The sequence below is a fragment of the Rousettus aegyptiacus genome, unplaced genomic scaffold (assembly GCF_014176215.1).
Source record: "Rousettus aegyptiacus isolate mRouAeg1 unplaced genomic scaffold, mRouAeg1.p scaffold_m13_p_5, whole genome shotgun sequence".
In the NCBI taxonomy this organism is placed as follows: Eukaryota; Metazoa; Chordata; class Mammalia; order Chiroptera; family Pteropodidae; genus Rousettus; species Rousettus aegyptiacus.
Window position 1 is genome coordinate 24,706,961 of NW_023416308.1, and position 26,763 is coordinate 24,733,723.

Consider the following 26,763-nt stretch of genomic DNA (forward strand, 5'->3'; position numbering starts at 1 on the left):
GGAATTTAAAATTTTCTAGTAGCCACATTAAAAAGGTAAAAGAAACAGTGAAAATATTTTAATAGCCTACTTTTATTTAATTCAATGTAAGCATAATGTTATCATTTCAATATCTTATATATATATAAAATAATTAGTAATGAAACATTTACCATTCTTTTTAAAATACTGTCTTCTAAATCTGTTATGAATATTACACTTACAGCACATCTCGGTTTGGACCAGCTGCATCTCACACGCTCAGTAGCTACTCGAGGCTGGGGGCTGCTGTTTTGGACAGCACAGGTTCGCATCTTCCTTCCTCAAAATTTTGTGGCCAAACTCTTGGGATACCATTTCCCACAGTGCCACTTTTTGGAAATCATCGTAGCATTTTAGAGTCTAAATATTCTCTCTTTCAATATTCCTCTTTCTCAGTTCTTTCAAACTGGCTGTGATACTGCCGCCCCTTGCCAGAACCCAGGAAGAACTACAGAATCACTCAGAACTCCTTTCTTGCATCTCACAGAGGCTCTCTTCTAGGGCTGGGCAGTTCCCTTGGGAGCTTGTGTGCATGTGTGTGTGTGTGTGTGTGTGTGTGTGTGTGTGTGTGTGTGAACTGCATGCATGTGTGTCATGTATGTGTGTTGGTTGGTTGGGAGTAAGACATGGGCGAGACAGTGCTGGATGAAACTTTCCATATGAACATTAGCACCATAAAAAAGACAAGCTTTTTGAAAGGCTTTGGGGACTGTATTGCTCCTATATTAGAGGAGTCGGTTAGAGACATGATGCAGTTAATTGCCTATCATGTGCCCAGAGGACAGGTTGCATCCCCCATGCTTCAGAGGATGGGGTGGAAAGAGGGAGCAAAGATGCTTTCTCGGGGTCAAAAAAATGAATCAGAGATGAATGAGGGCCGGGTCATCTCAACTTCCGACTCAGAGTAGAATCCTGGAGCCCCACCTTTCAGAGGACTTACAGTGTCTGAGTTTTCACACTGAGCAGGTCCCCCACCACTGTCTCCAAGGGGTGTGCGCTTATGTATTTGATCAGGGTAGAAACTTCCTCGCTTGGTCCTGGCTGCCCATCACCACGGTCTCACCTGGTTCCAGGAAGGAGGTCTGAGGTAGAGACTACCCCCGTCCCTTCAGTGTTCCCATTATCTGTGCTTACAGCCCTCAGAGCCTGTCACAGCATTCTCAGTAAGCACTATCTCCCTTCCTCAGGCCAATTAAGTAAGCGCTATAATAAAGGCACAGGCAAGTGCTGAGGAAGCCCGGAGTAAGGGCTATTAAATCTAATGGCTCCATTTGTTAGAGAGCCTCCCGTGTGCCAGGGACTGTGCCGCGCTCTTTGCCTTCATTATTTTATTTAATCCCCGATGGGCTCATGAGTTGGAAACTATTATCATCCTCATTTCACAAAGGCAGAAACCAAGCCTTTGGAAGGTGTCAGTCAGTATCTTAACGTGACAGGGTGAAAATCTGAGCCAGGTCCATGTGACTTCGAAGCTGGTGCTCTCCGCTGGGGAAGCCAAGGAAGTTTTGCAAAGACGTGATATTTGAGCTAAGTCTGAACGGCAGATGGGATTTGGGAAGGTAAGAAAAAGGGGACTGAAAAGTCAAGGCTGAAGGAACAGCGTGATCAAGCGCAGGAAGGGTTGAGCCATATGGGGCGTTCTGGTCTAAGCTCTGGGGATGGCTGGGAGGGAAGTGCCCAAACCTCTCGCCTGCAGCAGCTTTTTAAAATAATTAATAAACTTATTTTTTTAGAGGAGTTTTTGGTTCATAGCAAAGTTGAGCAGAGAGTGTGGAGATTTCACACTTATACTCCTGACCTCGCCCCAGTCTCCTGCGCTATCAACATCCCCCACCAGAATGGTACACTTGCTATCATCAATGGACGCCTTTGACATACCATCCATCACCCATAGTCTATAGTTTACCTTAGGGCTCAGTTTTTGTGTTGGACATTCTGTGGGTTTGGACAAATGTATAATGACATGTATCCATCATTATAGTATCAATGGAATATTTTCACTGCCTAAAATCCTCTTTGGTTTGATTATTCATTCATCCATCCATCCCCCAGCACCCACGGATCTTTTTTATGATCTCCATAGTTTTGCCTTTTCATAGTGTCATATCGTTGGAATCATATAATATGTAGACTTTTCAGTGGCTTCTTTCACTTAGTAATATGCATTTAAGATTCCTTCATGTGTTCTTATGGGTTGATAGCTCATTTCTTTTTAGTGCTGGATAATATTCCATTGTCTGGATGGGCCACAGTTTAATTATCTATTCACCCACCGAAGGACATCTTGGTTGCTTGCAAGTTTTGGCAATTATGAATAGAGCTGCTATAAACATCAGCGTGTAGGTCTTTTTTGCAGACACAACTTTTCATTTCATTTGGGAGCGTAATTGCTGGATCATAACGATTACGAGTTTGTTTAGTTTTATAAGAAACCACTAACCTGTATTCCAAAGTGGCTATTCCATTTTGCATTCCTACCAACAATGAATGAAAGTTCTAGTTGCTTCACATCCTTGCCAGCATTTGCTACTGTCAGTGTTTTGGATTTTGGTTGTTCTAATAGGTGTGTAATGGTATCTTGCTGGCTTAATTTGCCTTTCTCTAGTGACATAAAACACAGAGCATCTTTTCACATGCTTAATTGTATATCTTCTCTGGTGAGGTGTCTGTTCAGGTCTCTGCCTACTTTTTAATTGAGTTATTCATTTTCTTATTGCTGATTTTTAAGAGTTCTTTGGATATTTTGGGTAACAGTCCTTTAGCAGATACGTCTTTTGCAAATATTTTCTCCTAGTCTGTGGCTTGTCTTCTCATTCTTTTTGTGCAGTAGCTTTTAAAATATGGATTTTCCAAGCCCTTCTCTAGATCCGCTTTCTCCAGGGGTAGAACCAGGAGCCCTGAACTATAATGATCTTATGTAGGAAGTTCATGAGCCAGCACTGGGAGCCTCTGGAAGGCAGAGTTGGGGGATGCATTGACAGGGATATAGAAGATTAGCCTGAAAGAGAGATCAGGGTCAGCCAGATAAGGAGGAAATACTTGAATGCCATGCAAGGAATGGAACATTCAAAGTCCTTTTTTAAATTATGAGGCTCAAAAAACACCTTAGGCTAAATTATAAATAATGGAAAGCTACTGAGGATTCTGAGGTGTGATCTAATCTTTGTTTTAGGAAGAACATTCTGGTGATAGTGTATAGGAAGTGTTGAGGGTATTGGAGACATTAGTCCAGTTAGGAAATCATCAAAATATTCTAGGTGACTGTGGTAAGTCACTCAACTGGGACTGGACAATAATAGAGAATCAAGTTCCATTCAGTTCAATGCACCAAGTAATTCGTTAGTATGTTTTCTAGACTGAGCACTGTACCATGTTTTAAGGATCCTAAGATGAAACACAATATTGTCCCTATCCTCGAGGAACTCACAGCCTATCAAAATTCGTCAGATGTAATTAGGTTGAGAACAAAGGGAAGTGGTAATTGGACAGTGTTATAGGCTGAATTATGTTCCTCTGCAAATTCACACGTTGAAGCTTCAACTCCCAATGTGACTTTATTTGGATATAGAGGCTTTAAGTAGGTAAGTTACAAGATGTCATAAGGGTGAGACCCTAATCCAAAAGAATTGGTGCCCTTTTAGGAAGAGGAAGAGACACCAGAGGAAAGTCTGGTGTACAGAGAGGAAAGGCCATTTAAGGACACAGCAAGAAAGAGCCATCTCTAAGCCAGGAAGAGAGGTCTCACTAGAAATCAATCCTTCTGGTACCTTGATCTTGGACTTTTAGGCTCCAGAACTGTAAAAAGTAAATGTCTATTTTTTAGGCCACGTAGTCTGTGGTATTTTGTTATGGCACCAGAGCAGACTAATACGAAGTCATAAATTTTTATTCAGAGGGTGACATAGACATCATTAATCAGGCAAGAACCTGGGCTGCTTATACTAAAGACAAACTAAGTGGGGATAGAGTGAGAAGAGGGCCCAGAACCAAGCCTTAGAAATGCCAACATTTAAAAGTGATAACTAAGATTGGTAGGAACTCTTGTTTGGTTATAATGTTGATGTGTTGGTGACTTACATGACACGTGGCCCCTCTCCATCCTCTTCTTCATTCTCAACAGTATGAAGAAAGAGAAATTGTAGGGTATCTGAAGTGAATTCTACAGACTCACTAATCGAGTAAACATTCAGTTATAGAACCTATGGAGATTGACATATTATGGATTCACACAGTTCATTTAACTTTTGCTAGCTCGTATCTGCTGTATTCTTGCATTATGATTATTTGTGGTTTTATATATTGGTGCTTTGTCTTCTTCCACTAGAATGAAAGCTCCTTGCAGACAAGAGCTGGAACTTGAACATCTTTGCTTCTGCTCTTTATCCTTAGCACTAGCACACAGCTGACATTCCGGAAAGTGGATACAAGACAAATATTTGCTCTAAACTATTATAAAGATGGCTACATTTAAGTTATAATTTTTAAGATGTTGCAAATTACAAAAAAAAATAGTCAAAACAAGATACACTTAAAAAATTTACAACGTGGGTTTAAAGCATTGAAAGGGTATTAGCAGACATCACAGTATTTTAAGGCTCCAAAAGTCAACAGCTCATGAAAATGGATCTCCTGATTCAAGAAAATGTTGGGTGCCAAACTAGATTTCAGAAAATGAGGGGTGTGACAAGTGGGAATCAGTGATGCATGGCTGTTGCTTGCAGTACTATTTACGGCTCACTGACACCTCTCTGATGGGGTTAAGTATTTACATTCAGCCTGATTCTCCCCCCTGACTCTTGCAGGCCACAGCAAGTCACTTCGAGCCCAGGGAAAGAGAGAAACCTTCCCTGCAGGGGTCCAAGACAGGGGCTCAAATGGATCTCCCCTCCCCCTCTTGTGTTTGAAGAGAGCTTCCCTCTGGGAGTTTATGGCAGCCTGACCTCCAGCCTCTGGGTTGGAGAATCTGGCTGCTTCTGTACTACATAAAAAGGGCAAGTGCATTCATTATTATTATATTATTATACAATGTATAATATATAATAGCGATTATACTGTCAGCAGCCAGAGTCTCTGACCACAGATCAGAGGCTGGGGTGTCATAAATCCACCTAGTGAAGTCTTTGGAGGTTCTATGTGAAGGTGAGAAGATTCAACCCCATCTATAACGGGGGCTTTCAGTAAAGAGTTTCTTCCACAAGCAACTTTGGAGGTTGAATTTGGGGGGGACTGGGAGGATCTGGACAAACAGTATTTAGTATATTTGGGATGTGATGTAAAAAAGGTCACAATTGCCTCCTCCGGGCCAAGAAATGCTGACGGTTCTCAACTCTGCCTGTGTTGGAGGCAGAGGAGAAGTGACCCAGAGGCCTGGAAAGAGCAAAGGGGCAGCCTTCAACTTCTGGGGTCAGATTCTTTACTGAAAACCTGGTCTTCTTGGGTTTCACTTTCTGCTTCTCCGCTTACATCAGTGTCTTTGTCTAGGCTTTATCCAGGCCCCCTGCCTTGTCTGGGGTCAGAGGATCAATCGCTGGCTGCCTGACTGTAGCTGAAATGGCTCCTCTACGGGGAGCAAGGAGCAAATTTCAAGGGGGCAGAAAGGATCCTCTTGTCCCTTTATGCAGAGGGCCATGTGCTCAGCAGTGAAAGCAAGCCAGCCAGCATCCGTAGGTGCTGGGTGTCTACACTGGCACTTGATAGGACTACAATGAATGAAAGAAGGCACGTGTATGACCGCGCATGCTTGCACTGGTCTTCCTCCTAGAAGGCACTTAGGTGAATATCCTCTCCGGAAGTAGAGGAAGCCACCCCAGCAGGCCCAGGCTGAAACAGCCCAGCCCATCTCCCTTTATATCACACCGTCCTGACCCCCAGAACCCTGGGACTTCTTGGAATGAAAATAGCAGTGGCTTAGAACAGGCTTGTCTGGCATTTGCAAAGAGGTGATTTACTGACAAAGCCTCTACACTCTTTTATCTCTAGCTCAGCCTCATCTCATCATGCAGTCTCCCTCTCTGTGAACCAAACGCCCCAGGAAGCCCACAGCAGAAAAAGCTCTTGAGAATAGAAATAACTAACCGGAGTGTCATCTGAACACCTTTTCTGGGGCCAGGGTAATGAGAATTATTCAAATGCAATCATAAAAATGAGGCCAGCCTGGTAGAAATGGGGTGGGGGTGGGGGTGAGGGGAGAAGTGGGGGTGGAGGGAAGGATTTCTTGCTAGTTTTAAGTTTCTTAATTTCTGGAGAGTTCTCTTGGGTCCTCGTCTCCGTCCGCTCAACAAACTCTGCCTGGGTCGTTTGCTGAGGAAGACTTGGCATGGGGGCAGGGGCAGTGTCTCTGAGATCCTGGGGGTCCACTGCATTCCCACATTGGAGGCGAACGCGCAGTCTGAGGCTTTCTGTCCAGCGCCGCTGTGCACCCGCCGGCAGGAGCAGACGCGCCCGGCGTCTCAGAAAAGCCTCCAGCAGAGGGAGACACTCCGGCGGCTCCTCTGCCTGGGAAGCGCCGGGCCGGAGCGGGTGGGGGTGTTGGGGGTGGGGAGAGGGGGAGTGGGGAGAGGGGAGGTGGGGGGGCCCGGGGGCGGGTCCCTGAGCGCTGACGTCCTGAGCAGTGCTGGGAAGTATAGGCTGTGTTGTCACGCCGGTGTCAGTCTGATGAAGATTGGCATCAGGTAAGCTGTCATTCATTTCCATGTCAGAGCAGCTTCTGCAGGCGGCGCGGCTGCGGGCGGCTGCCTCGGAGCGCGTGTGTTTTATTCCGGTCCCCAAGCCGGAGTATTATTCATTGCGACAGGGCGAGGAGGAGAGCGAGCGAGGGAGGCAGCGGGAGGAGAGAGGGAGGCGGCAGGGAGGAGGGAGCAGGGAGCGGGGAGGGAGCGCGCAGAGAGAAGCAGGGGAAGCGCCGGCGAGCGCGGTGCGGGCGAGGCCGGGGAGGAGGCGGCCCAGCGCCGGGCCGCCGAGCGCGCAACCCGGCCGCTGCGGCCGCGTCGCACGCTCCGGCCGGGGCCGGGCGCGCGTTGTCAGCTCCGGAGGAGGACCGCCGGGCCCGAGGCCCCGTAGCGAGCGGGCGGGCGCGGAGCCGCGCGCCAGGAGCGCCGGGCACCGAGAGCAGGGACGAGCGCGCGGGCCGGAGCCCGGTGCGGGCAGGTCGGAGCCGGACGCTCCGTGAGCGAGGCCGGCTCCGGGTTCACTTTCTCCCGGCTTTAGGCGCCCTTTGGGCCGGCGCTGCCTGGCTCCACTAATCTGGGGCTGCCTTCGAGCGGCTGGAAGCGGGAACGGCCCCACACTTGGGCCGGGCAACTGGAGTCAGAGCCGCAGCTGCGTCCGGCCTGAGGAGTCAGGGCGAGTGGGGTTTGCAGGCGGATCGGGGGGGACAGGAGAACACGAGTCAGGGAAGCCGGATTCCAGGGGCCAGCTCAGGGGCCCCCGCCCCGGGAGGAGCGTTGATTTGTAGGGTTACCGGCTTTGCGCGGATTGTTGGGAGTCCTTGGTGCGGTGGGGGAGTCGTGGGGCCCACGGTGAGGCTTGGGCGTCGGGAGCCCTCCTGGCTTGAGAACTAGGGCACGAGTTCGTAAAAGGGGATGAAGAGCAGAGGGGGATGGGGCAGGATTTCGAGTCTAACGCGCAAAGTTTGCGTCTCTTTCGGGTTAGGTGTGCGGGCTCTCCCGGCTCCCGAACCCGAGGAAGAAACAAGAGAAGCTGGCCGCTCTTCCCGGGTCTCAGTGGGAGCGCCCAAGGTGCCTGCACGGCAAGGAGACCCGAGCTCGGGACAGGATTGCGGGAGTGCTGGTGCGTCGGCCCTGAATTGGGGCTAGGTTTCGGGGCCAGGCTGGAGTTTGGGTTATAGGGTCCAGGCTGATTTCGGAAGGGCCACTGAGTAGTTTAAGCTAGAGCAGGGGGCTTGAGGTGGGAGTTGGGGGCCCGGGGTTACATTTGAGGCTGGAGTCGGAGAAACGGGTGGCCTTTTTAGGATTTAGGCATGGATCACGGCTTATTATCGGGGTTGAGGCTATTGGAATTTGGGGATGGTCGCGCGCGCGGGTCTCCACCCTCCGTGAGTGGAAAAGCGTTCGGCTAGGCGATGAAGAAGTTGATCCAAGACATGGCAGGCGAGCCCCGAATTTCTACTGCTTCTCCCCGAAAGCGTATCTGGAGGAGAGGATTTAAGACGCGCAGGACCCGGTCCTAGGAGAAGGATTCTGGCAAGCGGACAAATCGAAGGGGGACGTTTTGGGTGAAGCTACAGGGCAGCCTTGCAGGGCTCGAGGTGAATCCGAGGACCGTGGAGGACCGGCGGGCTTCGGGAGCCATTCGGGGGTCCGCGGGCACAGCGCGGCGGGGCCGGTGCTGGTGGCCCGCTGGGGTCGCGGCCTGCTCGGGCGCCAGCAGCGAGGTGCTGCATCGCGTCCGGGGAGTTCGGGCTGCCACCCAAGGCAGGGAGGGCTCAAACTCCGGCGCCCTGACCTCAGCCTCTGGCTCTGGTCACACAGCCGTGGCCGGGTCCGGAAGCCCACGCGCGGGGTTGCTGGCGCAATTTTCCGCCTGGGACAGGGGGGAGCTCGGGGTACTCGACCCTCACTCTCTTGTCCCGGGACTTCTCCAGCGTGTTGACTTCTCGGATTTCGAAAGCTCTGCAACTGGTGGAAGCTGAAAGCTTCGCATTTTAGGCAGATTTAGGCGACCCTTCTTCCAAACTGAGAAAATGATGGTGTTCGAACACAAGATAAAAAACGCGAAGCCTAACCCCAGCCCCCTCCCCTCGCTCCTTATTCTGTCTTCGCGAGGCCTCGGGACCTTGGGGGAAGGAAGGGGGTCTCCTGTTTCTGGACTCGCGGTCTCTCACTCGAGCCGCACCCTCTCCCACCCCCACCCCACCCCACCCCCACACCAAACCGGCTCAGGTCTAGCTCAGAGGAGTCCCGACCCTGGAGGTAGGTTATCTCTCTGGCCAACTAGCGAAGCAGTGTGTTGGGGAGTGTACGGAAGGAAGATTTGAAATTTCCTTCTTGCAATCTTGAGCTCACCCTTCCAGCCCTCGCACCCCTCGCTGGGGCAGCCAGACCGCGCTTCCGGGGCGCAGAAGACGCGCAACCCACGAGTGGCCTCGGCGGCGCGGGGTGCGGCGACCGCCGGCTGCGGAGCTCCATGCTGTTGTTCTGCGGGCTTGGAATTCGTACACTCTCTCCTGCCGAGAGCCTGTGTGCGGAAGGGAGCCGTGACCCCACCGAGACTCCCCGGTCATCGCCTCCCCTTTGTGAGCGCGAAAGGCATGAAAGCCGAGAGAAAGAGAAGCTGCTCAGAATAAGGGCAGGGGGTTACTGGAGGGAGATGGGCCGGCCACCGCTCACAGTAAAATGCCTCGTGCAAATTGCACTGAAGTGTACCGAACTCGAGACTGGTTGTTTTATGATCCTTTCTGGGAGTTTACTGCTCTCTGCTTTTAAGTCTATAGATTGCTTTAAGTTAATGAAAGTGCTGCTTTCAAAAGGGGCTTTTATTGTGGGGCCATGGCGAGTCCAGTACCTCCCCTTTACTCTCCCAAAATGGGCCTGTTTAAAAAGAGAGACTCCTGGAGTTCCCACAGGGACAGAGCTTGGGGCGGAACGCCATGTGACAATGAGGATTAATAAAAATCAATGTCCAAGTAATTCAGAAAGACGAGCTTTCTTCTTTTTCGGTCCAGTGTCATCTGTACGTTCTTGTCTTGCCTTTTGGACTTTCACCGTGTCTGACTTTAAATGTTGCTTGGTGTCTACCCCTTTCACCTCCCTCTCAACATTGCTTTATGTAGGCCTGACTCTGTTCAATTGAAGGCAAACTGGATTTCAGGATTTCAACTGACTGCCAAATCAAAAGGCCACTAAAATATTTACTTGGGGATTGGGGGAGGCGCTTTGCCTTGCATTCAGTAAGATAGCTGTGTTAAAATGTCTCTGAGAAAGGCTGGAAACCTTGAGGAGAAACACTGGAAGACTTTTTTCAGCGCTCTTTTCTCTTTTCAATCTATTTGGCACAAAAGGTGAGATGACAAGGTTTTTGACTAGGTTCTAACACAGAAACTGCAGTGGGGCTGGGCTGTGGCTTTGACCACATGTCATAACCATTTAAACTGTGGTTAGTTGTTCGAAGCTCAAAGCTTGTCCAAGCTGGGTTTCATTAACTCTACACCAGTTGCCTGGAAGTTCAGTAGCAATAAATTGTATAAACACATTTGAAGTAAGTTAGTGATGAAATAAGGAGAATTACTGTCTTGTGAGTGGAGAATCCTGAATTCATGGAGTTCTAGCCTAACTGGAAACATGCCTCCTCTCCCTTGGCCTTGATGTTTATGGGTGTACCAGTGTGTGTGTTAAATTTCTTTCTGCCATGTCCATCTTCATCCCCGGGCTGTAACTCATTAGGGACCGAGCATGCCTAGAAAGCAAAAGGGCTGAGTTTTAAAGGGGCTTCTATTAGCCTGATTTAGAAACCAAACTAAACCATCAACCTGACTTCCTTACCCTAGGTGGATGCAACGTGCAACATGAACAGCAGCAGAGCAGGCCAAATTAGATTTTTAAATGTTAGCAGCTTAATAATACTGTGTTGTTAGCAATTGAATTTGTTTTTATTAAAGAAACAATCTATAAAATTTATAGGCTTCCAACATGTTGCAAGATTTCCTTGCTATTTATTTAGCGCCCCCGCGCCCCACCCCCCCACACTCCCCACAATATTCTATCTCCAGTTTTAGACGTTTGTTCCTGATTTATTTAATTTGGAGCACATTTTTTAAATTAGTTCGAGGAAGGTGAGAAATGCTGTTGTAAGTTTTCCTTTTCCTATGCTGTGTGGCACAAGGCCTGCGATGCCGAGATATATATAAACGTGTGATGCAATTGCTAGAGGTGACGGCATGGGAACCAGAGTGTCTGATCAAACAAAATGAGGATCAGAATGTGGAGAGGGTGCAAGTGATGCCACAGAGGAAAATCGGAGGAAGTTCTGTGGAGAACGAAATCGTCGTGAGCCGCCGTCAGCCTTGATTCTAGCCAACACCTCACGCTTTGTATAAAACACTTCGCATGAGATCCATGACTTATTGAAGATTGAATTCTATTGAGAAGCAGAATTTAGAGGGAAGGAGCTGCCCTGGCTGGGTTCTGGCCAGGCTGCCTGGCCAGCTTGTTGCAATGGGGATCTGCTAATTTAATTAAATCCAATACCTTATGGGAAAGGGAGGAAGATGATAATCAAGGTTGGCAGGTCAGCATCCCGAGGCTGAAATTTGGGGGCCAGGCAGCTTTATACCCTGTAACTGTCTGGCTACAGGACTCTAATAGCCGTTTAGCTTCCAGATCTCGGTTTCTCTATCTGTAAAATGAGTGCATCCCATGAACTGCTCATAAGGTTCTGAGCAGTGAATCCTGTATGAACCCCTCTCTGGGTGCACTCTAAATAACAAAGAGAACGGGAGAGAGAAGGCTTCTGAGCAGCAGTCACATTCTTTGGTGTGTTTTCTTTGCCTGTTTGGCTCCACAGCCCTTCCCCACAATTCTCAGGAGTTCTAAGACTTGGGTGAAAGGGCTGATCTCCTGCCTTTTTTTTTTACATCCTAGAATTTGAAAACCCTACTGTGATTCCAAAAACACCTGCACTTCATCAGGAGGGACAATTAAGTTGCTGAGTTGAGGGAACCGGCATGCTATTCCCAGTGGTGCTACCTGGAATAGCTTTCATGCATCAGATGAACACAGAATCTGACCTATCAGAAATCCAGCCCCTTCTCTTTATGCCGTTGGGAGGAAGAGGCCTGAGCACTGACTGGTGTATGACATCTGGTCGGGCTGGGGGATGGGCTCTGGTCAGGAGCTAGCTGCCTGACCCTCGTTTAGCGCAGTCTCCATGCTGGCAGATCAAAGCAGATTCTGGGCCAGAAAGCCCAAGAAGTTACACCCGGCACTTATACAAAAGTGAATGCACTTGGAGACTCCTTCTGTTCCTGTGTCTGATTTTTCAAAGCCAGCCCTGATTCTGCAGACGTGGCTCCAGTGGCAGTCTTGCCTTTAATTCTCCCTTGAGTGGAGACTTCTTGGGGGTAATTTTTTCCTCCACACGGCCTTCTCCAGCATTCAGTGCAACATCTTCGTCTCCATTCTGACTGGGGGTAAGAGCTAAAAGACCAGGTTGGGGGTAGAAGGGCACTAGTTTTGCTAAAAGAAAGCATGAAAACAGGAAGGCCCAGTCCTTTTGCCAGATCCCCCAGGAGTGAGGGAGAACGAAGCCCCAGCAGCTCAGGAGGAACTCGCTGCAAACGCAGTGTCTTCAGGGGGACCCGCTGTTTGGCTTGGAAGCCTTGGTGCAGGCACTGCCTGCCCGGGTTTCTAATTACAAGAAGGACGTTTCTGCTAAGACCTATCTCACTAAAAACACATCCCTGTGTGTAATAAGAAACCCTAAACCAGGCAGGATATTTTAAAACTGAAGCAATGAAGATTAGATTAAGTCTCCACCAAACAGCTTCGTTCTCGTATTATTTTTGGCTGGAATGTGGAGAAAAACAGCTGGCCCTGGGGCCCCGGGCGGACTGTGAGGGTTCCGATGGAGCTGGGGTGGGTGGTGTAATTGTTAGTTTCTCTGCTGAATAGGAACGTGGCCAATTCCAGTACGGCTCAGTCAAGGCAGTGGGGGTGCCCAGCAGGGAACTGAGGGAGCCCCAGAGTTGGGGAGGAGCCAGAGAATCACCCAGAATCAGTAGGTCATGGAGCACCGAGGACACTTCTAAATCCCCCACCTCTTTAAGATCTAGTCTTTTGTGTTCAGCTGATGCTTCCACTCCCACAGCCGTCCTCTGCCTAGTAAACCCATCCATTCTCCACGAGGCCTTTGGAGGAACTTTGATATACTGGGTACTTTTCTAGGTGGAGAGAAGGAACAGATAGTTGTTCAAGATTCCTGGAAATGGAGCCCAGGAACCTGGCATCACAAGCCTCGTCCTGCCCCTCTGGGAAGGGGCAGCATGGTGTCCTTCATTCAGCAAGTATGTAGTCTCTCCTGTGTGCCTGACACAGGCCTAGGCATCAAGGATACAGCAGAAAGGACAAACAGAACACACACATGTAACCATCAAGTTCCTGTCCTCAGGAGCTTGCTTGCTGTGGAGACAGAGCAGAGTACGGGCTGGGTGTCAGATAAAACTGTGGCAAGAGCCTGTCTCTGTAGTTACTGATCGGATGAATTTAGACATGTTGTTTAGCATCTTTGATCCAGTTTCTCCACCCGTAAAACGGGAAATAAAAATATAAAGCTCAAAGTATTGTGGCGCGAGCGTTCGTAAAGTTCCCAGCACGATGTCTGGCACGCAGGAGAGACCAGTCAGGGCTCTCCTCCTCGCCATTATTTTGGGCTGAAGATCCAGTGGGTGGGCTGCCCGGCTTCCTCTTCCCTTTCCTTTTCACTTCCTCAGAACATGGCCTGGCTCTTTCACAGGTCACTGGCACCATCAACAAGTGATGAACAAACAGCTGTTCACGCTTTGCCCTGGCGCTGCCCGATGTGCGCAGACGGCCTTAGGGGCTGTGGTAGGAATCCGCCTGTCCTCAGGGGAGGTGCAGTTTGGGGGACACGCTGAAGTGACATGACGAAAGGCATAGGCCATTGTTAACCAGAGGAGGCAAAAGCGGGATGGGACGCTGCCAGGTAACCAGGGTGGAGGTGAGCGGGGAGACTTCCAGAGGAGGTGAGCTCTCAGCAGTGCTCACGGGGATTGCTGGGGGCAGCCTGAACTAGAGAGAAGAGTTCAGCACCCTCCGAGCACACCAGGGGGCCAAGTGGGTCGCTGCTGCCTCAGGAGTATCACTTGGGCCTCCCAGTTGGGGACTGGCCTCTGTCACACATTGAGGGACTCTTAAGAGGATTTTCATGTTGACTTCTCAATGGGTAGAATTTAGGCTAATGACTTAGTGCATGAAGCAAACCAACTAATTCCATTCCTGACTACAGTACAACTCTCTAACCAGTATTCTAGCTTTTCCTAAGCTAAGAGAGCAGCCATTATAGGCCCACACCTGGCCCTCTCGGGGACCACAAAACTGACCTGTCAGAGTGGTTGGGATGGTAGAGAGAAAAGGGATTTAGATTGGGAGTCAGAGGATGGTGGTCACTGGCTTGTGTGACCTTGCAACCAATGACTGACCTTTGGATAATGGTTTCTTCACCTGTCCAATGAGGAGCTTGAGCTTGCTCTCAGAGGTCCCCTTCAGCTCAAAGTTCCATGATTCTGTTTCCTCCCAACTGGATTGCTTCATGCCTGGGCAATTATTGACCCCCATCCCCCAATACCACCCCCAGGCAAGCATAGTGACCACGCAGCCTCGGAGGCATGGCCCGTGAGGGTGTGACCCCAGCTTGCCTCCAAGAGGGCAGCATTTTCAGTCTGAAGACTCACTGGCCTCTTTCTAAAAAGCTACGTTGGCTTCTTTTGTTCAGACAGTGTGGCGTCGGGAGAAGGAACACAGGCTTTGGAGTCAGATTCTTAGTTCTGACCCGGGTTTTACTACTAATAAGCTGCGTGTCCTTAGGCACGTCACTTAACCTCTCTGAGCCTCAGTTTTCTTAGCTGTATAGTCAGGATAATAATAATAATGTGGAGCACACGGGAATACTGAAGAAAATATCTAAAAGTGCTTGGCACAGGTAAGCTCATGGCAGGTATTAGTTTTCTTTCCCAATTAAGCATATTCTCATATTTTTGATCCTCCTAACTTTGTGAAGCAGGTGAAATGGGTATTATTATACCATTTTATAAACGAGAGCTTAGATAGAGGTGAAAGTGGCGGGCGCAGGAAGGGAATGTGGTGTGTCTGCCTGTTCACAGGGAAGCGCGTTAATTAGAGTAACCCAGGTCTACCTGTTACAGCCATGGGCCTTTCTTTAGCCTGATGGAGATAAAGCAAGCGCCTCGCTGAGCTCTGAGAGCTACTCTGCCCCGCACTCCACCTATTCCTCTCCTGAGAATCTCTTTAAAGGAACCAGACAAACCCATCTCCTCTGTCACCCATACCTTTGTCTGGCAAACCCTGGGGAGAGCTATCCACTGTTATGGAAACCCAAACCTAGAAGATCTATTTTTTTCTATTTCCACAAAGCCTTCAGTTCCAGGTGGGGCTGGGCTGGCCAGCACAAAGAAGTGGAGATAGATCTAGGGACACGGAGCTATAGTAATGGCATGGCCGGTAGCGGCAGAGCTGCGGCACAGCTGCCTCCCCGCCTGCCAGCCCAAGCTGTAAGGGGCCTTTGGTGGCAAGAATGTGCCCGGGGGCTGACGCTTATGGTTCTCCCACTGACAGTCCTGACAGATACCAAGGGACACTTAGCCTATTAGTGGAGGCCTACTGTGATTAAGTGGGGGTGGGAGAGGGGGACAGGGCGGGCATAGTCTCCCTAATTCTAGGGTGGCACAGGTCTGTGCAAAAGTAGGAGCTGTGAGAACCGCCCCCAGAGGTCGTTTAATTGTCCTCCCTCTATCAGTTCAATGTCACTGAATACTGCTCTGTCCTGAGGCCTGTGCTAAGCTGTGGGAGTACAGACCTGCTCCTGGCCTTCTCAGGGGAAGCCATGCTCTGTGTGGATTGTGGATTCTAATTCTAGGTCAGAAGCAAGAGAAGCCCAGAGACTGTGGGTGTGGGCTCAGGGCCTATAGTCATAGGTGCTTGTTCTCACTCCTGAGCCTCTCCTAGCAATCTGTCCATCCGTCAACGGTGTGGCCTGAGCCTAGCGATGTGCTGTGTGGGGTCAGGGCCTATTCCTGTAGGAGCTACAAAGTCCCATTGGGAACCTGAATAGAACACATCAAAATGAAAACAAGCCGTGTGACTCTTGACACTTTCATAACTTCTTTGCATCTTAACATTATCATTTTATACAAGGCGGAGTTTAGACGGGATTATCCTCAAGGCCTGTCTGGGTCTACTAGTCTATGACCACATGCTAAAGCGTGTGGTCCAGACCACCAGGCACCACAAGACTGGAGACAGCGCTGGGATGCCAAGGAGTTTTAGTGCTAGGGCCTGTCACTCAGACGAGGGGACGGGGATGGGAAGACATAGATGTCGTGGCTGTGGGCCCCAGTTATTTGGCTGCAGGGGCTGGGAAAGCACCTGCTGAGAAGGGCCCTTCCAAGTCTCTAAGGCTCCAGGAGGACCATGGGGACAGAAATCCAACAGGAGAGCCCTGCGGTACGGGCACTCAAGGATGCTGCTCTCCTGTAGCAGGTGTAGAGTGGTGGTCTTGCCCGGCTGCCATGATGGGAGACCCTCTTCCAGCCCCTCCCCCACCATGCCTTCTCTCAGCTCTGGGAGGAGAGGGCTTGACTCACAGTGGGACAGCAGCCCTCTGAGGCACTCCTCTCTGTGACATGATCTGGAGGAAATCCAGGGAGCTCCATGGGTTCCTCCAGCCTTCCCCGGAGGCCATCTGCAGAGAAAGTGACTTGCTCCTTGCACAGGCATAGCTCCCCTCAGGAAGCCACCTCTCTCCATTGGAGCCCCTTGGTGGCAGCGAGATGGGGACCGCTACCTCCTGTTGACTTCCAGGTCATCAGGAAAGCCCCTTTCCAAGCTGGCCATCTGGTCTGCTGGAATACTCTTCAAAGTCATTTCCATTGGATTTGGAAGGAAGGGGTAGAGGGAGAACTTTAGTACTCCCGGGAGTGTGCTAGCTGGGAAGCGGCAGCAGGGAGGACAGGAACTTCCAGGGCATCCTTTTGCACGGAGCCCTGCTGCTGGGTCCCTGCCTGACCAGGCGGAACCGGACTCTTCCAGGGGGGAGGGGATGGCTGCCACAGCTCTCTCGTAGATCAAGGAAAAAGGATTTTGCTGAGCTCTGGGCTTTCTAGGTAGCTGGACAAGGCCACAGATTGAAGGCTTCTCCACTGTGTTGGGGCCTCTCCTTCACTGTGGACCCTGCGCTGGGGACTCTCACCCCTTAATTTTATTCAGTGAGGCTCAGAGAGGTGAGAAAATTGTCCAAAGTCGCCCAGCTGGTTCTGTGTGATCCTAGGTCCAGCGGTCTTTCTAGCCCAGCTTACTACCTGCTCCAGGGAATTGTCTGTTTGGGAGAACGTTTCTGGATTCCTTACTGCCTTCCTTCCCATCCCCCTCCCACCCCAGGCCCCATACGCCCCTGCATATGTGGCTCAGTGTAAGATATAGAGCTCTGGCCTGGGCAGGTCACTGGTAGTGGCATGACGGGATGACTGAGGCGGGTCGGTGCAGGGCAAGCCAAAGGCTGGGGTCTGAGCCTTGACTCAGCTATAGGCTTACTGGGTGACCTTAAAAGCTGGCCCCACTTTCCCTGTCAGTAATTGGTGGTGATAATGCCTGTCAGGGCTGTGGAGAGTTAATGTACGTAGATGTGTCAGGCACGATATACACACATAAAGAAAGCGCCCACTTAGTGCCTGGCATGTAATACGTGGGGGGAAAATTCGTTGGCAGAGGCTCTATGTTTCTTATTAGATTAAAGCAGAGCACACACACACAAACACATACCTCTCTCATACTCACTCACAGAGTGATGACAGCCTATTTAAAGCTTTAAAGCTGGCCTGCTATGTCTGTGTCCCACAGCCTGGGTATGAACCGTTCCCCTTGGGAGGCTTGCCAGATCCTATCAGAGAGCCAGCGAACTTGAATTGCATGCCTACTATGTACCATGGTTGTCCTCATTTATGTTTTCCCATCTAATCCGATGCAGAGAGTATGTTTGGGGCCTGTGATAGTCAGGCCCCTGCCAGGTCTCCTCAGCCTGAGCGAGGCCTTGGGTTCCTCCCTGCTGGTAACATTCATTCGATTGATTTTTTATTTAGCACCTTCTATGTGTCAGAACCTGCAGAGGTACTGGGAATACGACCATGAACTAGACAGCTGGGCTCCCTGCCAGGAGAGTTTAGAGTCTGTGGGGAAGGCAGGCATTCAGGTTCTGTAGGTAATTAGTGAAACCAGGACGAGAGCCATGGAGGAGTCCAGGAAGTCATGAGCGCATAACTGGGGAGTGTCGCCTCCTCTGGGGGTCTTGGAGGGCGTCCTGGAGTCTGTCCCTCAGATGAAACCCTTCCCAGGGAGAGATTTGGCCAACTCTTCTATCCCGGGGGCTCCTTTTCCATCCTTGACAAGGACAGAACAAGGCGAGAGGAAGGCAGTAGGCACCAGAAAAATACAGCCAGGAATTTTGGCTCTCACCTGCATTTCCTATCTAGGTTGCCTCACAGAGCATAGCGGGTGCTGGCCCCCCTCCTACCCCAGCACACCACAGACTCCATGCGCGGACACAGCTTTTGGGAGGAGCCCTTAGAAAAAGCAGCCCTCCCCTCCCCATGCTTCCCGCAGCTCCAGCTGGTGCCGCTGTCACACCTGGGTGTACTCGGTGATGCTCCTATTCACATCTTACCTGAGTCTGATTTCTGGGATGCCCTCGTGGGCAGCAGCTGTGAGCTTAAGAGGAAAGGCTCACCTTTCTGCTTCAGCACCAGTCGGGAAGATGTATTTATTGGAAGACCTGGTCCCATCCTCCAGAAGGGATGGAGTCAACTTTGTTCCCTTGGTGCAGTGGCCAAGGCCGTACCATCTTTTTGGAAACACTGGGGATAATTTGTGGATGTCTCTGTAGTCTGGTACTTTGGAGGGAGCAGTGAGGAGAGGCAGGGGTGAGTGACCAGAGAGATTAATGGATTTATGTAACTAGGGCTATGAATTCAAAGTTACATGGATGTGAAAAGAAAGATGCTCTCAGGGAAAGGCCGACGGTGCTGAATAGATTCTTGTGGGAGGTTCAGGCACCCCTGGGCTGGCAAAGGCTATCTGCCTCAGGGTCAGACGGGTAGGGGTGAAAGCCTAGCTTCGGCCACTTGCTGGATGTGTGATCCTGGGCAATTTCTCAACCTCTTTGAGCCTTAGTCTCTTCTCTTTTGTGAAAGGGGATAACAATGGCTCTTTGCAGGGGATTAAATGAGATAACACAGCAAAGAGCCTGGTCTAGTTCCTGGGCTCTGGGTGGTACCAGTGTATGTGCACTCCTTTCCTGTCACTCTCCACGGTGCCCAACACAAGACCAAGTACCTGATCAGGAGGCAGGAGGGAGTGAGGTGCAGGAAGACCCTGGGCGTCTCTGGGGAACACAGCTGGAATGGTTGTCTGGGGATGCTGCAGGCGGGAACATCGGAGTCAGAGCCTGGTGAGGTTCCCTGGAGGAACCAGGACAGCATTGGTGGCCTCAAGTAGGGATGTGAAGCACAGGTTATTTGAAGGAGGGAACGAGGAGGAAGGAAGGGAAGAAAAGAGGAGAGGACAAAGGGAGGAAGGGAAGGAGGGAGGAAGGGAAGGCAGAAGGGAGGAAGTGAACATCTATGAAGCGTCTACTATGCGCTTGCTATTGAGCTCGGTACTTTAGCACTCATTATTTTATTTGATAAATTTAGAAGCATAGAAGCTTAAAGTCATGAAGTTTTAGAACCGGATAGTACATGAGACATCTATTCCAACTTCTGTATTTTATATCTAGGGAAGTTTAAGTTCAGAGAGGGGCAAAAACTTGCCTAAGGTCACACAGGAAATCAGGAGTAGAGCTTGATTAGAAACTGCACAGGCCAGGGCAGTTGGGGCACAGCAGGAAGAGCACAGACCTCGGAATCAGACTAGGTTTGACTACAGACACGCTTGCAGAAACTTGTTACTTTCTGAGCCTCAGTTCGCTTAGATGTAAGATGGGTCAGTAATTCTCAGCTCTAGTGGTGGCCGTGACAATGAAATAAGATAACTTGTGTCAAGTGCCCGGTGTGATATAGGGGCTCTGTGGGCTCAGGTCCTTTGCTCTTGCAGCCCTGCTCCCTCCCAACTGAGCTCATGGCTCAGGCCACACCCACAGAGCCCACCAGAGAGCCCTAAGTCCATCTCACTTTGTGCCCCTAGAAGACCTGGGGCATGCATTCATTCTTTTATTCAGTTGTCCTTCAAGTGTTTGTGGGTACCTCCAGTGTGTGCCAGGCCTTGTTCTGTGCAGGGATAGAAAGGTGAGCAAAACCAGCCTCTATCCTGATAGTTTATAGTCAGATGGAATACAGAAGTGTTAATTGAAAAAAAAAATCATACAAATAAATATGAGCATGCAAGTGCCATAAGAGCTTTGAAGGGAAGAACATGAAGTATGACAGCATTTAATAGGTTTTTATTTGGAAAGAGAAGGAAGAATGTCTCTGAGGAAGCGACGTCTGAGCTGAACCTGAAGGGAGAGCAGGACATAAGTGAAGAAAGACTGAAGGGAAGGGTGTTCCAGTGGGGGCAGCAGTAGGTGCGGAGGCCCTGGGGAGAGAGGAAGGGGTTGCCAGGTGGCAAGGAGGTCCGGGCAGAGCGACAGGGTCGGTCATAGAGTGACGGCTTGGAAGAGCTTGGGACAGGGCACAAGGAGTCTGATTCTGGACAGCTGCGCCTTTGGGAGGGGTGGGAGAACCCTGTCTGAGATTCTGAAATGGAGACCAGGCTAACGTTCGGCTCTGGGCCTGAATAGAGAAGCAGATGTCTCCAAACTTCAGGTTTTCTTCCCCCAATGGAAATAATAACGATCAAAATTATAAATAGGTGACAGGTCCACGGTGGAGAGGAGGGAGGTAAAAATGAGCAAATGAAGAAGGCGCTTGCCTTCATGGTGTAAGTGAACAGTGTCAAATTCGTTTATGTTAAAGCGTTAATGATTTGGATTCACAGTCGAATAAAAGGGAACGTCTTCGCCATGGCTGAATCGCCACCTCCCAGGTCAACTCCTGCCACAGTCTTCCTCATTCACTCTCCTCCAGACCCTGCTGCGGTAATTGGGCTGCCCCTGCCTCAGGGCTTCTGCATTTGCTGCCCCCTCTGCCTTGAGCACTTTCCCCAGGTATCTGCCTGGCTGGTTCCCTTGGTCTTTCCAGGTGTGCACCCTGAAGTCACCCTCTCAGCGAGGGCTTCTCTGAAGGCCCAATCTAAAATGAAATCCTTTTCTCCAATCCTTGGCTCTCCCTACTCCCCTTTATTTTCCTCCAGTAATTATCAGATTTTGTCTCTTGTTTTTCCATTGCTATAATCTGGAACAGTGCTTGTATATAGTAAAAGTTGATGCTCGTGGAATATGGAGAGCTGGTTGCTGGTGAAATGATTTGTTAGGTTCATTCAAAGATGCTTTTTTCCTTCCTCTGAAACTGGCTCGTGGAATGTCAGAATTGGAAGGAACTAAGTAACTTGTCTTTGAACAACCTTCTCATTTAACCTCTGAGTGAACAGAGGCCCAGAGAGGTCAAGGGGCTGATGGAAGCTCACACAGCACAGAACAAGGATAAGAGCCTGAGGCCTCTGGGATTCACTCCAGGACCCTTTCTACAGAGTTTTGGGTTCTCTGATGACACAGCTCCTGAGGGCAGAGGAGAGGTTTTCTTTGTGGCCTCCCAACTTCCTAGAAGTTGGGGGACAGAGATGAGGGGTGGCCTGAGGGCTCTGGCTTCCTTGAATTCTTCTCCTGGGGCCACAGGGTCTGAGGAGCTGTAATTCCATTCCAAGATTTCTGTTGTTGCTGCTCAGCTCCTGTGAGACATTTCAGGGCTGTCTATGGAGGTGTTGGTAAAGGTGGCTGCTGGCTACTGACAGGCAGACATGCCTCTCTCTCAGCACTCAAGAGTGGAGTGAATGAGCTGTCAGTCTTCACAAAGGTCAGTCCGCAGGAAGTGATTATGCAGCTCTTACTTGGTGCTTCTGCCTAACATGGGACTAATGCAAATAAGTATCAGCGTCTTGTCCAGGAACTTGGGGTCTAGCTAGGGAGATACTTCACTAACATCCATATCAATATTAAAATAATAATAATAATAATAATAATAATAGCAGCAGCAAACATTTAGTGAGTGCTTCCTATGTACCAGGCACTGTTCTAAACACTTTATCCCTATTAACTCATTTAATTCTCAGGACCCCTCATTGAAATAGATGCCTTACCTCTTTTACATTTTCATAGGCTGCGGCGCACAGAGGCGAAGCTACCTGTTCAAAGCTAGTACGTGAGGGAGCCAGGATCTGAGCCCCCGCGGTCAGTCGCCAGTGTTCATCTTTTTATTCATTAAGTAAAATAATAAATAGCACGTGACAAGAATGAAAGACTCATCATGAGAAGGTGGTTTGAGGTCAAGGGAGGTTGGTCTCTGCTGAAGGCTGGGGTAGTCAGGGATGGCTGCCTGGAGGAGGTCCTGTCTGAATCAGAAAAGGAAGGTTTGGATAGCTAGAGGGGAGGTTTTGCCTTCTTTTTTTTTTCCATCCTCAGATGGAAGGGAACAGTGTTTAGGGCTGCCTGGTGAGGGGCTTGTGGTGGGGTTTAGTGCTCTCCTTTGATGCATGTGTTTGGAGATGACAGACATGGATGAAGCCCTCCATCTCTGCCCCCCCCCCCCATTGAAGCAGTTCCCTATGGTCTTGCTTCATAAAGACTCTGCCTAGGTTCTCTCCTGGGCAAGATTTAGGATCTGGCTTCTCAAATGTTTGAGGGAACTTCCGAGAAGATCTTCTAAATGTCTCCCGGATTGTGGCTCTTCTTTCTGCAAAACGGGCTGGTAATTTTCCACTGTGGAGTCGTGATGAACATTTGATGGAGGCAACGTCTTGAAAGAACCTGGCCCGGTTGGTTTCAGGTACTGAGCATCTCTGCTCATCTATTCATGTCCTTCAAGCCCTGCTCAACCCAACTGGCCACTCTTGGTCTGAGCCTGGAATTGGGGCACAGAGAGAAAATTTCTTTGTGTGACCTGGCCCTTTGGGGCTGTGCTGGGGGACAGGCCTCAAGCTATTCTACTCAGAGTGGGAGTCACTGATAATGCTCCTCAATTATGTCTGCATCCTGAAAACACATTTGCTTTCTTTTGGAGCTACAAAGCACAAGGAAGCCTCAGTCATAGGGCGGCCAACCATCTTGGTTTGCCTGGGACTGTAAGTGTTTTAGTGCTGAAAGTTTCAAGTCCAAGGGACCCCTTAGTCCAAAGAAACTCAGGGCAGTTAGTCATCCTATGAGTCAGTCAGGAGGTAGAAGATATTGTGGGACTGGGGCTCCTGTACCTGCTAGCAGTCGTCCCATTGCTCCTGTCCCATTTGGCTTCTGAATCTCCCAGCAATAGAAATTCATGGAAGGCCTGGTTGAAAGATAAAAGGCTTTGGCTTCAGAAGAATCAGAGTTCAAATCCCACAAGCTGCGAATGGTCAGCTTGGCTTTGGCCAAGGGTCTCAACCTGAGTCTCAGTGTCCTCATTGGTCAAAATGGGGATGATAATAACGATGTCGTGGTGCTATGTTAGGAGTCCGATGGCCTGACACACATAGAGCTCCTAGCACGTGACAGGTGTTATGTGTAACAGGCTAAGCCCTCTGAGCCATCATTTTCATTCCCAGTGTTGGGATGTGACGGTAGAAGTAGCTGCTTCCTTCTCTCAGAGCGGCAGTGCTGGGAAACGTTCTCTTCAGCTTTGCCAAGTCAGCGGCACGTGGCCTGCCATGGCTGTGTCCTGGCAGCAGCTCTGGAGAGGGGCCTGTGAAGGACTCTTTTTTTTTTTTTTTTTTTTTTTGTGGCGCAAGAGATGGAAAAAGACGACCTGCTGTTGTCCCCGCCATAGAGGCTGAGCTGACAGGCAGAGTTCAAGGGCTTTCGATGTGTCTCTTCCTCTTTCCCTGAATCTTCTGACTTTCTGGAAAATAGGAAGGCTCGTTGAAAACAATGAAACTTGCAGGAGGGATGTTGGAGAGCCTCTAGTCTAAGTTGGCCTTCTCTCGGGTGAGGACTTTGGGACCAGGGAAGTTGTGACTCACCTGAGGCTTGAGCCCTAGTTAGTGTGCGGGCACTCCCTACCACAGAACCTGGCCCAATAAGCTGTGGAGTCTTTTAAGCTCCAAGGGACATGGGACATTATGGCTGCAGTGTGGTTTGTCTGCTTTGAATCCCTGGCCAGCTACCCCCTGTCACCGTCACCTCCTCCCTGGGCCATATCTCCCTAGCGGAGGGTGAGCTGTGCCCATGGGACACAGACTCCTTTTTTTTTAATTAATATTTTCTACGTGGACTCTTTTTTAATGGTCAAATGAAACTAAGAAGATAAATATCATTTCCAAAGACATTCTAAAATTCACAAGAAGAGGTGATTTTCTTCAGATCAACTATTTTCCTGGACTAGCCACACTACAATTGACTTTAATGAGCTGGGGCATCAGCAGATTTCATTCACTCAATGAATGGAGTGTTCATTAAGTGCCAGTATGGGCAGGGAATGGTTTCATCCAGAGCAGAGAGTATGAATGGGCTATTACTCTGAGCTGAATATGTCTGTTTCCTGTGGGGTTTTCCTCTGTTGCTTGTGGATCCTCCATTTGCTCAGATATATTTTAATTTATTTAGCACCCACTGTGCACTGGCCACCATGGAGGGAGACAAAAGAGGATGAGATTTGGCCTCTGTGCGAAGGAGCTTACAGATGGAGTGAAAGTTAAATTGTTTTGGAGGAGTTACATAATAATATGTGAGAGTGGTTCATCACAAGATATTACAGGACACAGAGGAGTAATTACCAAATGAAAGGTACTAATAAGAGTGAGGCTCTCAGAGGAAGGAGAGATCAAGTGGGCTGCAGGGATCAGGAGAGACTTCATGGAAGAGGTGGGTGGTGTGCCAAACCCTTGGCATTTATTACCACATAGCAGGCTTGGAATGTGGGTATGACTAGCCTCACTTTTACATATGGTAAACAAAGGTGGTAAGTCTGGGTCAGAACCCAGGCCCATCTGCACTTAAACTTTTTCCATTAGAAATCCTGCCTTGCATGAGCCAGGCCTTGAAAGGTTGGGTAGGATTAAATAGGCAGAGAGAAGGGAACCATAAACAAGGGAATGTGTGTAGCAAGATGATGAGCAAAGAAATTACTTTGTGGTGGGGCTTTGAGCCAACCAGCCTGGAACGGGGAAAGCCAGCCCGGTCCAGGGGAGAAGAGCCTGCAGCTTCGGGCTCCTTGTGAGATAAAGACCGGAGCCTCTGGAACTTTGCAGGTGCTGACGTGTTCCCTGCTCTCTCCCTAGGATCCCTCTCCCCACACCCAGGAGCATCTGATTGCTTTCCCTGGCCTTGAGTTGGATACCTTGAGTTGAAAGAGGCTGGCATCGTCCCAGAAGAGCTAGTAAATCCCTAGTGACAATAATAATAGTAACAGCACATCTCATACTTGTATCATATTTTTCCTTCTACACAGTCCTTTCACTTGAAACCTGAAACAAACCAATGAGATAGACATCCTGATGGATGGACTGTTGCTCAGACCCCAGAAGACAGGCCAAGTTCGACTTCCTCAGGCAGGTTACTCATTGTTTTCCATTGCGTGTGCAGTACCTGGCACAAAATAGGTGCTCAATAAACATTTGTTGAGTGAATGCAATTTGAGGGAGTCCCACTCCATGTGTGGGTACCTATGAAGAAAGCAAACAACATCCCTGGTCCTTCTTTCCTGGAGTTTGTTCAGTGTCCTGTGTGCCTAGAAGAACTGTGTGTCCTCAGTTGAGTAGAGGCCATTGCAAAGCCTATGTGCATTTACAGCTATTGAATTCAAGGTCAAAAGAAATCTCCCCCCACCCCGCCCCTCCTTTAATTAGGCTATCTGGTTCAATTTAGCTTTACATGAGAAATTAAATAATTATCCTCTATCTTTCTACTGTCCTTTTATAGTATGCTAAAATATATATAATAAAATTAGCCATTGTAATCATCTTTAAGTGTACAATTTTGTTGCATTCATTACATTCACAATGTTGCACAAACGGCACCATATCTATTTCCAAAACTTTTTTTTTAATCACCTCAAACAGAAACCCTGTACCCATTAAGCAATAACTCCCCATTCTGCCCTCATTTCAGCTCCTGTTAACCTCAAATCTACTTTGTCTCTATGAATTTGCCCATTCTAGATATTTTCTATAAGTGGAATCCTAATATATTTGTCTTTTTTATCTGGCTATTTCGCTTAGCATATTTTCACGGTTTACCTGTGTTATAGCATAAATAAGAAGTTCATTCCTTTTTAAGGCTGAATAATATTCCACCGTATGTATATATTTTGTTTATCAATTCATCTGGTGATGGACACTTGGTTTGTTTCCACTTTTTGCCTCCTAGGAATAATGCTACAATGAACATTGCCGTACATATATCTGTTTGAGTCCTTATTTTCTGTTCTTTTGGGCATATTCCTAGGAGTAGAATTGCTGGGTCACATGTTCTATGCTTAACTCTTTGAAGAACTGCCAAAGTGTTTTCCAACATGACTGTACTGCTTTATAATCCCACCAGCAAAGCACATGGGTTCCAATTTTTCCATATCCTTGCAAACGCCTGTTATTTTCTGTGTTTTTTTTTTTTTTTTTAAATTATAACCATTCTTGTAGGCATGAAGTGGTATCTCATTGTGGTTTTGATTTATGTTTTTCTAATGACTAATGATGTTGAACATCTTTTCATGTGCTTGTTGGCCATATGTCTTTTTCTTATGGATAAATATCTATTCAAGTGCTTTGCCCATTTGAAATAGATTTGTTTGTCTTTTTGTGTTTGAATTGTAGTTTATTATATATTCTGGATATGAAACCTTTATCAGAACATGATTTGAAAATATTTTCTACCATTCTGTATATTATCTCTTTACTTTCATGGTAATGTCCTTTGTTGGACAGA

At 48.9% G+C, this 26,763-nt stretch overlaps 1 protein-coding gene across 7 annotated transcripts in view; it reads left to right on the plus strand.

The window, feature by feature from the left end:
- The first annotated feature begins 6,621 nt into the window (after window positions 1-6,621).
- The window catches only part of PKNOX2 (PBX/knotted 1 homeobox 2), a 240,538-nt gene continuing 220,396 nt past the window's right edge, over window positions 6,622-26,763 (plus strand). For 4 of the 7 annotated variants that reach the window (XM_036220198.1, XM_016122623.2, XM_036220200.1 and 1 more), the window contains exon 1: window positions 6,635-6,692. The gene's annotated coding sequence lies outside the window, so the exon portion shown is untranslated. Of the gene's footprint in view, window positions 6,693-7,790; window positions 7,810-26,763 lie in introns of those variants that run through there. The other 3 variants (XM_036220199.1, XM_016122625.2, XM_036220195.1) reach the window with 2 other exon arrangements.